The sequence below is a fragment of the Centropristis striata genome, chromosome 11 (assembly GCF_030273125.1).
Source record: "Centropristis striata isolate RG_2023a ecotype Rhode Island chromosome 11, C.striata_1.0, whole genome shotgun sequence".
Lineage (NCBI taxonomy): Eukaryota > Metazoa > Chordata > Actinopteri > Perciformes > Serranidae > Centropristis > Centropristis striata.
This window is the reverse complement of record NC_081527.1, coordinates 35,082,426-35,096,061: the sequence shown is the minus strand read 5'-3', so window position 1 is coordinate 35,096,061 and position 13,636 is coordinate 35,082,426. Positions and strand designations below refer to the sequence as shown.

The 13,636-nt window shown below is 36.9% G+C and overlaps 1 long non-coding RNA gene and 1 pseudogene across 1 annotated transcript; both read left to right on the top strand.

The window, feature by feature from the left end:
- Positions 1-10,666: 10,666 nt before the first annotated feature.
- On the top strand, positions 10,667-12,390 carry LOC131979962 (uncharacterized). Its single transcript, XR_009395164.1, has 3 exons — positions 10,667-10,774; positions 12,124-12,226; positions 12,314-12,390. It is a non-coding gene; the product is annotated as an uncharacterized LOC131979962 (long non-coding RNA).
- Positions 12,391-12,696: 306 nt separating this feature from the next.
- Positions 12,697-12,803, top strand: LOC131981151 (U2 spliceosomal RNA; annotated as a pseudogene).
- The last annotated feature ends 833 nt before the right edge of the window (positions 12,804-13,636 follow it).

The window sequence follows — 13,636 nt, the reverse complement described above, 5'->3', positions numbered from 1 at the left end:
AATGACAAAGTTTAAGTCTTTGTTACCTTGAAACCCCAAACTTTGATCCATTTATGTTATTCTCCAGTTTATTATAGAAGCTATTGTGGGTGGTACGAAAGGCAGCATAGCCATTGATGACATCACGGTGTTCAGCAGTGAGTCCGGCTCTTGTCCGGCTGAGAGAGAGTGCACCTTCCAGGGTTCTCTGTGTGGGCTGCACCCAAAACCATCTACAAGCTTCACCTGGAGACGCATCACAGGGACGTCCCAACCAGCCAACTCTTCAGGCCCCGCCTCAGATCACACACTGGGCACCGACCAAGGTTTGCAACTCCCTGAGATACAGACCACATATAGATCAGGGGTGTCAAACTCTGGACCGCGGGCCAAATTTGGCCCGCAGTGTAATTCTATTTGGCCCGCAAGGCAATACCAAATTATTATCTTATTATTGTACTATAAAAGCTGACCCGCCGGTATTATACGACGCATTTACAGCTAATACTACAAATCCCACAATGCCCTGCTGTTGTTTTGGCGCGTCAATCAGGACAGGACCCAGAATCGCACTCCTCTGTGACAGTCGTCATAGCAACCAAGCTAGAGCTGTCTCCCAGCTACCCCTTCCCAAAAATGGTGAAAAGAAAGGCAGAATTTATTAACCTGTTGAAAAAATTATTTTGATATTTAAATCAGAAGGATGCAAATAGAAAAGAGGCAAAATATTTTCATTTCTTTTTTATTTAATAAATTAATGACATTGATGTGTTTTTTATTTGAAATTTGATTTTGCATGTCTGCATTATTTAGTTATATATTGTATGTTTATAAGCGTTGCTGGTTCCATATTTAATGTTAAAGCAAAACATGTTTGGTATATATTAAAAGGTTTATTTGTTCAATGTTGGCCCGCGATTTTATTCAAGTTTAAAATTTTGGCCCATTGTGTATTTGAGTTTGACACCCCTGATATAGATAGAAGATTTTGGTCATATCGCCCAGCCCTACTGTCAAATACTAATCAGCATGTGCATAACTCCACCTTACTGTGTAGGTTATTACCTGAGTGCCCAGCTGTGGAGTCACCCTGCGGGCTCCAGAGGGGCCGTGATGACTGCAGTGATGGAGCCCACCGCTGCTGAAGGGGAGTGCCTGATGTTCTGGTACTACATGGAGGGAAGTGGAGTGGGACAACTTGATGTTTCCCTTCAAACCGTTGACAACCACACTGAAAACCTCTGGACCAGAAGTGGAGATCAGGGGACGTACTGGAGGCACGGGAGAGTGACGCTTCGTAGTCCCAATACTCCTTTTCAGGTATGTGGTAGTTATCAGAAAATGATTAAATCAGTGAACATTGGAAAAATGCACTTGTTTTTGGCTTACGTATGATTTTAAAACTTTATATGTTGTGTTTGCTACACATTTAAATGTTTTATACCTTTTAGTGTCCGCCTTTTTACACGGTCGCCCATAAAGTTGGAATACACTTTTTAACTTCTTTCCAAGAAATGATTGTGACAATGTGATTTATTATTAACTGATTTATTTTATTTACTTTATTAATCAATCTCTTCTAAACATATCACAATGAAATTAAAACCACAGTTAATAGAGGATTTTGTCTGACAACAAAATTACTCCAACTTTATGGGCGACTGTTTATTTTTTTTCTTTCTGTAACTTTTGCATTGAAAGTAAAAATTGAATAAAGTTAGCCATCTCAAAGGGTATTGCAAGTTAACACAAACACCAATGTATATGGATTTTTTTTTTACTTTTACAGAAAACTTTTACTGTTAATTTTGTTCAGTGTTCAGTGACAAGTCTGCATTATTTCAGTATTATAACAAGACTCTAATAGCCATATCTATATTGAAAGTACTGTTGGTTGATTTTAATATTGTTTCTTTAAATATAAGATATTTTAATGGATGTAAAGTTCAGTTGAAGCGAATATGAGGCATCAGCTCTCTGAGTTAGACTAAATTTAATTAGGTATCTTCCAAATTTACAGTCTTTTAAGTATGTAATTGCTTATTTTTGTATCTTTTCTTCTGGGCCAGCTCAGCAAGGAAACACGTGGGAAAGCAGGAAAAAATGACCATTACTCTTTTTTTTTTTAAATGCACTTTTTAAACAACCTTTTACCTAATACCCTGCTGTGTATGTCTTATAAACAATTATTTTGTTTTAATAATTAAATATGTTATCATATTCATTATTTTAGTTTACTCTTTCTTCTTTTGTTCCTCTTAATGATACTTTAGTTTTATAACGTAATTTATTTGTCATTGTGAGTGACAGGTGATTTTTGAGGCGGTTGTGGGGGACGGTCCAAGGAGAGATATCGCCATTGATGACCTCACCGTCCTGAATGGCGCCTGTCCCCCGCCAGGTGAGTAAAGTGCTGTAAAGTTCAAGAAAGATGAAAATGAATGTTTGTGTACATACGTAGAATATCCCAAACACACTAACACACTGTTTTTAACAGGCTTTAAAGTACATTGTAATGTATAAAGCAAGAAATAATTTACTTCTGGATAGCATACAAAATATTTTCTCAGACAGAAAAGAAGGGGGAGTTATACAATGCAATGTAAGAAAAATATTTTAATAAAAAAAGAACATTGTGTAGCCTATGTTTGTGTAAATACTTTTGAAGCGTACATGCATTTACATTTTTTTATGGAATGGTTTGCATATATAACTTAAGCATGGTCAAAATCTAAATCCCTTCTAGAAGATGCAATAGAAACACATGTCATATTTATTTATATTGTTTTAAGAATTTTTGTAATAAAAGTTTGCTAAATGTTTATTTTATTCTTTATTCTTCTTTCACATAATTTCATAAATAAATGGATAAATATGTGGATGTGTTATCCCTTGCAGGGTTTTGTGACTTTGAGATGGATCTCTGTGGTTGGGTGAACAATCCTCCAGCAGAGTCCGGAGTGGACTGGGACTGGCTCTCAGCTGGCAGCGATGGTACTCTTGTTCCAGACAAAGACCACACCACTAATTCTGCTTTGGGTGAGTCGCCACACACCTGAACTACCTGCATCATAATGAGTACGGCATTCTGGACATTCAAGATACAAAATGACCAAAAAAAGACACAAAATGACCAAAAAAAAGACACAAAATGACTAAAAAAAGACATAAAATGTCCAAAAAAAGGAAACAAAATGACCAAAAAAGACAAAAATTGACCACTAAATGATCAAAAAAGATAAAAATTGACCACAAAATGATCAAAAAAGACAAAAATTGACCACAAAATAGACACAAACTGACCAAAAAAAGACACAAAATGACAAAAAAAAGACACAAAATGACCCAAAAAAGACACAAAATGACAAAAAAAGACACAAAATGTCCAAAAAAAGGAAACAAAATGACCAAAAAAGACACAAATTGACCACAAAATGACCACAAAAGACACAAAATGACCACAAAATGACCAAAAAAAGACATTAAGTCACCAAAAAGACTAATATACATGAACACTTTAACACAGTGGAGACAGAGCTGACTTCCAAAATGATTTGGCGACCCCCAGAAATCATCTCGCGACCCCAATTGGGGTCCCGACCCCCAGGTTGAGAATAGCTGGTGTAAGGTACAAAGTCTTTGGAGAAGCAGACACTGACACTGGAGCAAAGTGCTGCTGTGGACAATGAATGTTTATATATAATAATAATAAAGAATATAAGAGGCCTCTTGTGATTAATTCAGCTGCTCAGTCTTTAAGTGACTGAATATAACCGTAATGTGAATCTGAAATTATGTAAACTGTTTGCCTGTGCAGGACGCTATTAGAAAATAATTCTCCTGCTTTTATTATGATGGGTTTTTTTCTCCACAGGTCACTTTGCTTTCTTCACGTCCGATAAATCTAATGGGGGAGAAATTGCCCGACTGGAGAGCGAGACGATGGAGGCGGTAGAACGAGCTTGTCTGGAGTTCTGGCATTACGTCGATGGGTATTCAGCAGAAGGTGAGTACAGTCTTTTCTACTGTGTCAGTAAACATCGATTTGGTCATTTGAAGTTCACCATTATTAACACTCTTTTATATCTTGTTGGAGGAGTGGCTGTTTCTGACAGCTGTGTTGTTTGGTGCTTGATCATTTACTGTGGATGTTAAAGTTGCAGACAATTGTAACATAATCATTTGACAAAACATATAGACACATTTATAATAACATATATACAAAAGAATAATTGAAAATGAAAAATAAAAAAATGTATTTGATACTAAAATACCTGTAATAAATATGACATATTCAGTTGATTGAAATACAAAAAGAAAATGAATAATACCCCCTGAAACAGATAAGAGTGATGATTATAATACATCATGTCCTAATATTTTCTAAACAAATAAAGACTTATTCACGGTCTTGTTTTTGTATATTTAAACATAATTGTTCTAAATTCCCTTTGTGACCAGCAAATACACCCTATTAATCTGTTAAGTTGATTATATTGATAATGTTGATTTAAACAGGTTAATAATTTATTCAGGTTTACGTTCGGGGCCTTAGAATCAACATGTGTTGAATAATGTGTGTGTGTATTGACCTGCTGCTGAAAAAGTTTGAGATAAAGAAGTTAAAGTCAAAAACGGTGTCCTTATTCCCTAACCGGAGTACGCTCACGTGTGAAGAGTCCCAGCACAACACTTTCCCCCTATAGTTCTTTAATAATAATACATACTAGATTTTTAGACAGTGTTGGAAGACAATTATTCTCCCAAACATAAAGCTATTAAAGGGGACAAAAAGGAGGTAAATAGTAGGTAAAAGTTTTAATGTCTACTGTGGTGTGAGAACCAGTGAAACTGTACAACAGCCACTTTATTAGCAAGCAAGGTGTACCTAATAAAGTGGTCATTGTGGTCTTCTGCTGCTGTAGCCCATCTGTTTCAAGGTTGGACGTGTTGTGTGTTCTGAGAGGATCTTGTGTATACCTTGGTTGTAAAGAGTGGTTATTTAAATTACTGTTGCCTTTCTATCATCTCCAACCAGTCTGGTCATTCTCCTCTGATATCTGGCATCAACAAGGCATTTTCAACCAGAGAACTGCCGCTCACTGGATATTTTCTCTTTTCTCTTATAATCCAGACTACTCCTGGTTTTGTTATATTGCTCTGATGCCTCATTACAGATCTAATTGTCCTAATCAGGGTAGTAATCCTCATCTCTGTGCAGGACCCTCATCCGTGACACTGACTGTGTTGGTGAATGAGTCTGCTGTTCTGCGTCCTGTGTGGGAAACACAAGGATATCTGAACGACTCATGGATCCAAGACAGGGTGGACTACAACTCATCAGGGCTTCACCAGGTAGAGCAACATCTCTCATTTGATTCTGAGTTACTTGAGATAAAATCAAGGCACATTTCTGAATGAACTATCCTTCTGCATCACAGATTATTTTACAAGCCAGTATTCCCGACTTAAGAGATGGAACTTTTTCTCTGGACGACGTCCACATCATCAGGGACAGGTTTTGTGATGACTTTATCCCAGCCACCACTCCAAACCCCGTCACCACCACAACCGCTGCTCCTGCCTCCGCCATGGACTGCACTTTTGAACAAGGTGATTCACAAAATGACCCAAAAAAAGACACAAAATGTCCAAAAAAAGGAAACAAAATGACCAAAAAAGACACAAATTGACCACAAAATGACCAAAAAAAGACACAAAATGACCAAAAAAAGACACAACATGACCAAAAAAGACACAAATTGACCACAAAATGACCAAAAAAAGACACAACATGACCAAAAAAGACACAAAATGACCAAAAAAAGACATTAAGTGACCAAAAAGACTAAAATACATGAACACTTTAACACAGTGGAGACAGAGCTGACTTCCAAAATGATTTGGCGATCCCCAGAAATCATCTCGCGACCCCCCAGGGAAACAAGAATCTTGTGAATTGTTAAATAATTTAGTAACTTTCATACAGGTTAATGCGGTTCAGAGTGCTTCAAAGATAACTGACATGCCGGTAAGAAAACAGAAAAAGGAAAAAACGATTTAACACGTAGAGACCCAATAGATGCAAGACAATACATTTAAGGGCTATAATAACAGTAATACTGATAAACAGAGTGAAATAAAAAACAGATTAAAGAACTAGAAAGGTTAGATTGAGACAATAGAAAATAATAACAATAAAATGCAATTAAAACAAATATATAATAAAAAATTTAAGTAAAAATGTATTTTTTCAAAAAGCCTTTTATTCATTTTAGCACACTGCTTCATTCCATTTATTATTTCTTTTGTGTTTATTATTGTTCTTACTGTTCTTACTTCTCATTGTTTTTTTTATTCTTTTACTATTGTATTATTTTGATCACCTGATTTTATTTGCCAAAGCACTAATTAATTTTAGAAATATAATTCATTATTGTTGTTGTTGTTGTTGTTAATAATAACAATAAGAGTTAAATACGAATTAGACTTTAATAAAGTTGAAATAATAATAAAAAAAAGACAAAGAAAATTAGATGAAGAAAATGTATAATGGTGTTAATAATAAACTAAAAAATAAACAGATAAAACAAATAGAATAGAATTTTACAACATACATAAAATAAGTTATTCACATTTGGATATTTGCATGCTTTTCAGTTAATAATCTTTTGTCTCTTTATCCCATTATCTGTGTTACAAATAAAGTATTTTAAGATTTAAATGTAAACCCTGTACAACAGGTCTCTGTAGCTGGGTGCAGGAGGTCAGTAATGACTTGAACTGGACTCTCAGTCGTGGACTTCAAGTGGAGCGGCCGTGGGACGGACCTCAGTATGATCACACTGCTGGAAACAATCAAGGTATTTAATATAAACATAAACACAGACACTAGAAGTACTTCATTAACTGGAATTAAACAGCGCAGTGGCTTTTGTCCAAGTTGGTTACATTGTTATTTAACTGTACATCCAGAAACATCACCAGAACATTACTCAACAATATTTGTGACTATTTTAGTTATTTTTTTAAGGAAAAATGGGGGGAAATCTGTCATTTCATCTCCTGAAATGTGATGATTTTTGCTTTTCTCTATTTTATATCATTGTAAATTAAATGTATTTGTGTTTGTGACAGTTTTTTTGACATACAAGATATCTGAAAATATTGCCTTTGGTTGTTAAACAATCTGAAATATATTTTTCACAATTTTCTAACTATATTATTGTTCTTTTTTGCAAGGACAGCACCAGAGTTAGCTATTATCTATGTTTACATCTGTTGTCCCTTGGGATGTAAATAACAAAACAAATAAAAAACAACTAACTCCTTAAAAAAAGAACACAGTACATTCTACTGTACTGTTCAATCTGAGCTTGAGGTTCTCATTTTATGCACTAAAATTATTAATATTAAAGTCAAAATAAAAGCAAAGTGGGTTGCAGCCCTGCCCATTATCTCTTTATTGTTGCTAGATGTCAGTATGTTTTCATTAAATAATAACCAATAGGCTGAATGGCAGCACTCTCTTGTCAATGATGAAAATAACAAACTCATTTTCTTTGTCCACCGAGGTTTCTTCTTGCTGTTGAATGGATCTGGATCTAAGGATGGTGAGAGAGCAGCCGTCTCTGTTCCTGTTACCGATCCTACAACAAAGATCTGTGTTGGATTCTGGTACTATATGCTCGGACCGTCCGTATCCAGCCTGGACCTGCTGGTTCAGACAGTATGTATCCTAGCAAACATTACTTTAACCCAGCTATTCTCAACCTTGGGGTCGGGACCCCAATTGGGGTCCCAAGATGATGTCTGGGGGTCGCCAAATCATTTTGGAAGTCAGCTCTGTCTCCACTGTGTTCATGTGTTAATGTGTTTTAGTCTTTTTGGTCACTTAATGTCTTTTTAGGTCATTTTAGGTCTTTTTTTATCTTTTTGTGGTCAATTTGTGTCTTTTTTTGGTCATTTTGTGTCTTTTTATGATCATTTGGTGGTCAATTAGTGTCTTTTTTGGTCATTTTGTTTCCTTTTTTTGGTCATTTTGTGTCTTTTTTTGGTCATTGTGTGTCTTTTTTGTCATTGTGTGTCTTTTTGTCATTTTGTGTCTTTTCTGCTCATTTTGTCTTTTTTGCTCATTTTGTGGTCAGTTTGTGTCTTTTTTGCTCATTTTGTTTCCTTTTTTGGGTGATCTGAACTGTGAGATTGTGTTCAGTGAGCAGGGGTCGCGGACAACATGCATGTTAAATTGGGGGTCGCGACTCAAAAAGGTTGAGAACTACTGCTTTAACCCATAAGAACCCACGGTGACACCCGTGTAACAAACACGTTAAATCTTCTATTTTTTGTTACTCGGCTAAGTTTAAACCCATTTAACAATTCTAATCAGTTATTAGGGTGTCCTGTATTGAATTTAACTTGTTTTGACCATATTTCCTGAACAAATTAAAGTCACAATTTTGATAAACAAAAAGACACATGGTTATTTGTATTTATTTATTATCGATTTACTTAAAAACAAATCTAAAAAATAATTTGTTGTTAAACAGAACTAATAATGTCGCAATTTTGATAGATGTTGTGGAGATGCAGAGAAAAAGGCAAATTTGTGTCTAGTTTTTTTAAATTTTAAAATACGAAATATTATAAACATAAATATTATAAACATAAATACTATAAGCGCCCAATGTAATGTGTATGTCACATCACAGATCTTTGACATTTAGGGATAGTGTTTTTGAAAACACATCAGAAATGGTGGTATATACCCCATAACTTTCCTTTAACCCTATAAAGCCAAGTGTATCATATTTGATACATACGTTTTTGAGACCTCTACATCATCACTGTGATATTTTTTTTCCTGAAAAACCTGATGAATACATGAATTGATGATTAAAAAAACTGAGCAACAAAAATACCAGATGTAACAAAAATTATTTGCTGGTTCCACTGGTGGATCTGTCATTGCTGCGTGAAAACTTCATATCAGCAGATGTATGATGTTGTTTTATATGGAAAAAAATATTTTGTATGTTTGAGGAAAATGTTAAAAGGAAAGTCAAAATTTTATTTGGTTAAAAATATTAGGTTTTATGTGATTATGTTAGTTCAAGAAAAGCAAATTGTGAGCAACAAATTGCACAAAAAGACCTGATGTATCAAATATGATCCAAATTAAATTCATATATGAAAATTGATATTGAATTTTAAAAAATGTTAGCCGGTTCAACAAACACTCCAGTTTTGAAAATTTAGAATTTTCTGGCAATTATTTCACGGTTCAGGCTTTATAGGGTTAAGGATAACTGGGTCTGGGTTCTTATGGGTTAAACCTTCTTTTGCATGCTTTATTACTTATAAGCTGTCATGACTTGCTTTGTTCTAGAAATCCTCTGAACTGTTGGTGTGGACTCGCCGAGGGACACAGAATCCAGAGTGGATTAACGCACAAGTAACGGTCGACATGACGGATGCAACGCGGGTAAAATTGAACTCAACCACATGTTTACGTTTGCAATAAAACTCAACCAATGCTGGAGGTTTTCACACTGACACAACATCCATTTTTAAGAATTTTATAAAATCAAAAAGCAGTTCATCAGACATTACCACAACACAAACAAAGACAGAAATCCCTTTAGCGCTGTACCAAATAATTAGAAGCTTCAATTATAATTTTGCCATTCAACTTCTACATAAATCAATATTTGAATGCTTTGCTGAGTCTATTCATTCTGTATTAACCCTAAGTTGCAGATAAAGATTAAGGTGCACTTATATTCAGTCACTATTAGAGCCTTCAGCTCAACCAAACTAAGCCAAACTCAAAAAAAAACAGCAACAGGAACAAAGATTTTGCAATAAATATGCAACTGTATCACTCTTCTAAAGCTTCCCATTTTGGTAAAACACCTTTAGGAATCCTGTCCTGCCATGCAAAAAGTTTAAGTAGTTAGTTTCATCTAGACCAGGGGTCTCAAACTCAAATTACCTGGGGGCCGCTGGAGGAAGTATCAAAATGACCAAAAAAGACACAAAATTACAAAAAAAAAGACACAAACTGACCAAAAAAAATACACAAAATGACTAAAAAAAGACACAAAAAAGACAAAATGATTTAAAAAAAAGACACAAAATTACAAAAAAAGACAAAATGATTTAAAAAAAGACACAAAATTACAAAAAAAGACACAAAATTACTTTTTTTAAAAAGACACAAAATTACAAAAAAAAGTAATTAAAGGGACCTTCCATACACAACACGGTAAAGTGCCATTCATATAAAACTCACATTAAACTTTCATATCAAGGTGGGGGCCACAAAATATCGTCACGAGGGCCGCAATTGGCCCGCGGGCCGCGAGTTTGAGACCCATGATCTAGACAAATATGCACACAAGCACAAAACCAACTCTTTAAAACACTTTCCATTAAATTAAAATGTTCTTTTTCATACTAAATGCTGTTGATGTTTCCCCTTCGTCCACAGATCCTGTTCACTGGCCATAGAAACACCAACAGTCAAGGATTCATTGCCGTTGATGACATTTCAGTGAGGAATGGTGCCTGCAGTAATCAGGGTATGTAAACACAGCCACCACTGCTTGATGTTCACTAACAAAAGTAAAACACATTAAGATTAATACATATTTTCCCTTTTTTTTTTTTTTTTTAGATGTGTGTGGGTTTGATTCCAGCCTGTGTGGCTATGAGAACGATGTCAGTCATAACGGTCGCTGGGGTCGTAAAAAAGGCACGAAATCCGAGGTGGATCACACCTATGGAACTGAAAATGGTGAGTCGAAAACTCTTTGTGTTGAGCTTGTGGGATAAAAAGAGCATCTCAACAACTAAATGAAGGTTAAAATGTAAAGTCAGTCAACTGTAAGTGAGAAGTTGTCTGTGCCTGTAGCAAACCTGTAAATCAGGACTTCACCGTATCAGAGGTTCAGTCCCAAAATAACTCAGGGGTTGCAAGGTTAGAGTATGTTAGCCTGGGTATACCCAGACTGCCTTGCGCGCTCGATTTAATTTCGAACTGCCAAGGGGTCTGGAAACCAGGGAGGTTTCTTAGCCCTGTTTTAGGGATCCAATCACAGAACGGGGAGGGACGGCAAGACGATGACGCGTACTACTCGGCAGACGGAAGCTTGTAGTTTTCTTACGGATCCAACATGGCTGCTGCAGACGCGAAACTCTCTTTAGCTGTAGATGGTGTTTTAAACAGTTTAGAGCGAAAGTTGAAAGGCGAAAGGTCTCTCGGCGGCTCCGCTGTCCCCCGGCTCGTAGCGAGATCACCGGCTAATAGCGGTAGCGCTACGCAACCGTTACGGCGTTAGCGGTAGCTATTAGCCCCGCTATTGTAACGCTGGTGATCTCGCTATGAGCCGGGGGACAGCGGAGCCCCCAGAGACCCGCAGCAGCTTGTTTATTGCCCATAAAATCAGTGGATGTGTGTGGCTGAATGACATGAGGGGGAATAAATAATCTTGCAGAAAGCGAGAACTGGAGAAGCAAAGCAGCAAGCAACACTCTCTCACAGACACACACAACAAACATCAATTTCTGTTGCTCTACTACGTCATCTGGTATAACTGATCTGATTGGCTAAGAGCTACCTACAGACACGTTTGATAGACATTCTAAGCGCCCAATAAACAGCTCTGGAGGATCGTAAACCACACCTCCTCTACGGAGAAATGAACGGCTGGTTCCCAGACCACATCTCATTTGAGATTAGTCTGGTGTTAGCCAGGCTAAGAGTATGCAGTGTATGATTTAAAATAAGATTTTAAGCCATGTTAGCAAAGATGTTTGGTCGGTCCACTGCTCATCTCAAATTTTGTACAGATATTGATGATTGATTTCTAGAGAATCCTTCAAACTGACTTTAGTGATTCCCTTACTCTTCCCTTACATAGCGTGGGTTCTGGGCATGGAAATGACAACTGCATTGGTCTGAAACTACCAGTTGCAGTGTGGTTATTCAACTCCTAATATATCTACTGTAGTTTTGAGACTATCAGGGTTAGTGGAAAACAAACTGATATCTTAATTTAAGCTAAATCCAATTTGAGCATAATGATGAAGTATTGCTGTAACTCGATGTTTAGTTAAACGGCTTTAATCTTTTCTTTGCTGCAGGTTTCTATATGACTTTGATGATATCAACCTCTTCACAGACTGAAGTAGCTCAGCTGCTCACTCCTGAGTTCCCCTCAGCGACAGAGATGTGTGTGCGCTTCTGGTGAGTCCAGTGCTGCAGTCGCACACAGTAACGCCCTGTTTAATGATGCAGATTTTAATCTTTTTGTGTGTGCTTGTTTTTGTTCAGGTATTGGATACCTGCAGGGTCATCTCACAACCTCGCCGTGCACGTGCTGCGGAGCGGAGCCGCAGAGCCAGATGAGGCCCTTTGGCAACAACCTGGAGCGCCCTCTCCAGGCTGGGAGGTGGCGGAGGTCACTGTGTCCTCCCCTGCAAAATTCCACGTAAGCTGTTTTTTACAAAGGTCTTTTAATAGTGAGTCACTAAACCACAGACTGTAGCTGTATCCCAATGTCAAGGATCCTTCCTTGGTAGGATCCTTCCTTTGGAGTCGGGTCCTCAGGAGGCGAGGCCAGAGTCCTTCCTTTCACTGGTGTAACACATAAATGGGACAGCCTTCGGAGTGTGCAGCTGTGCGTCATTGCGTAATTGGACGTCCTGCTTAAATTCAGCGCCGCTCTAGGCCTTTTGGCTAACATCAAGTGTAGTATCGGTTCTTATCAGTTTAATAAAAATAAATAAATACATAAATAAATAAATTCAGCGCCGCAATTTCAAAATCAGTTCACGACATGGATGTGTCTTTGGCATCAGCACTCTGACACATATTTGTGAAAATGGAAGAAGATGCTTTAAGGTTGAATTTCCACAATTTATCAAGTAAAAGCCATAAAGTGGATTAAACCTGAATATTTAACTGATCCTGGCTGAATTTGGCCGCTACTTAGTTTCATAAAAGCAGCGGAGCATAATTCAAATATGTTCTGTGATTTTTTATTTTTTATTTTACAGTACAGTACAATAACAGTTATTTATAAATAACAATAACGGATAATAGCGGACTTTCGGTCCCTGTAAACACAATAAAAAAATGTATAACTTTCTGAATGGCATAGTTGCACATAGTACATCATCATCTGATGCATATAAATTAATAAACAATAACTTTAGCGACTGAGACGGCATTAATTAACTTTACCGGCAATGTATCAAGATGACGTTTATTATCTTTAAGCTAAATATTCTGGCATATGCTTATTCATATGTTTTTGCTTGACTTTGAACACACATTTTGTAAGTTATGTGATAACATTCAGTGTAAACTGAAAATACTTCTATATTTAAATGCATATTCCGCCGCCGGCGTCGCTGTTTCTACGCTCGCCATATTTAAATCTCCCGGTAGACCGGTGTGCGCAATGCTTTATGGGTAGTCGGAGCGCACGGAGGATACACACATGCATCCTTGGAATTTGGGCAAAAGAAGGACTCTGTCCTCCGGAGCATCCTGGACATTGGGACAGTCGTTCGGCGGATGTCGATGATGTAGTGTCCTTCAAATCCAGCCGTTTGAGCATCCTTCCTTGACATTGGGATACAGACTGTGTTT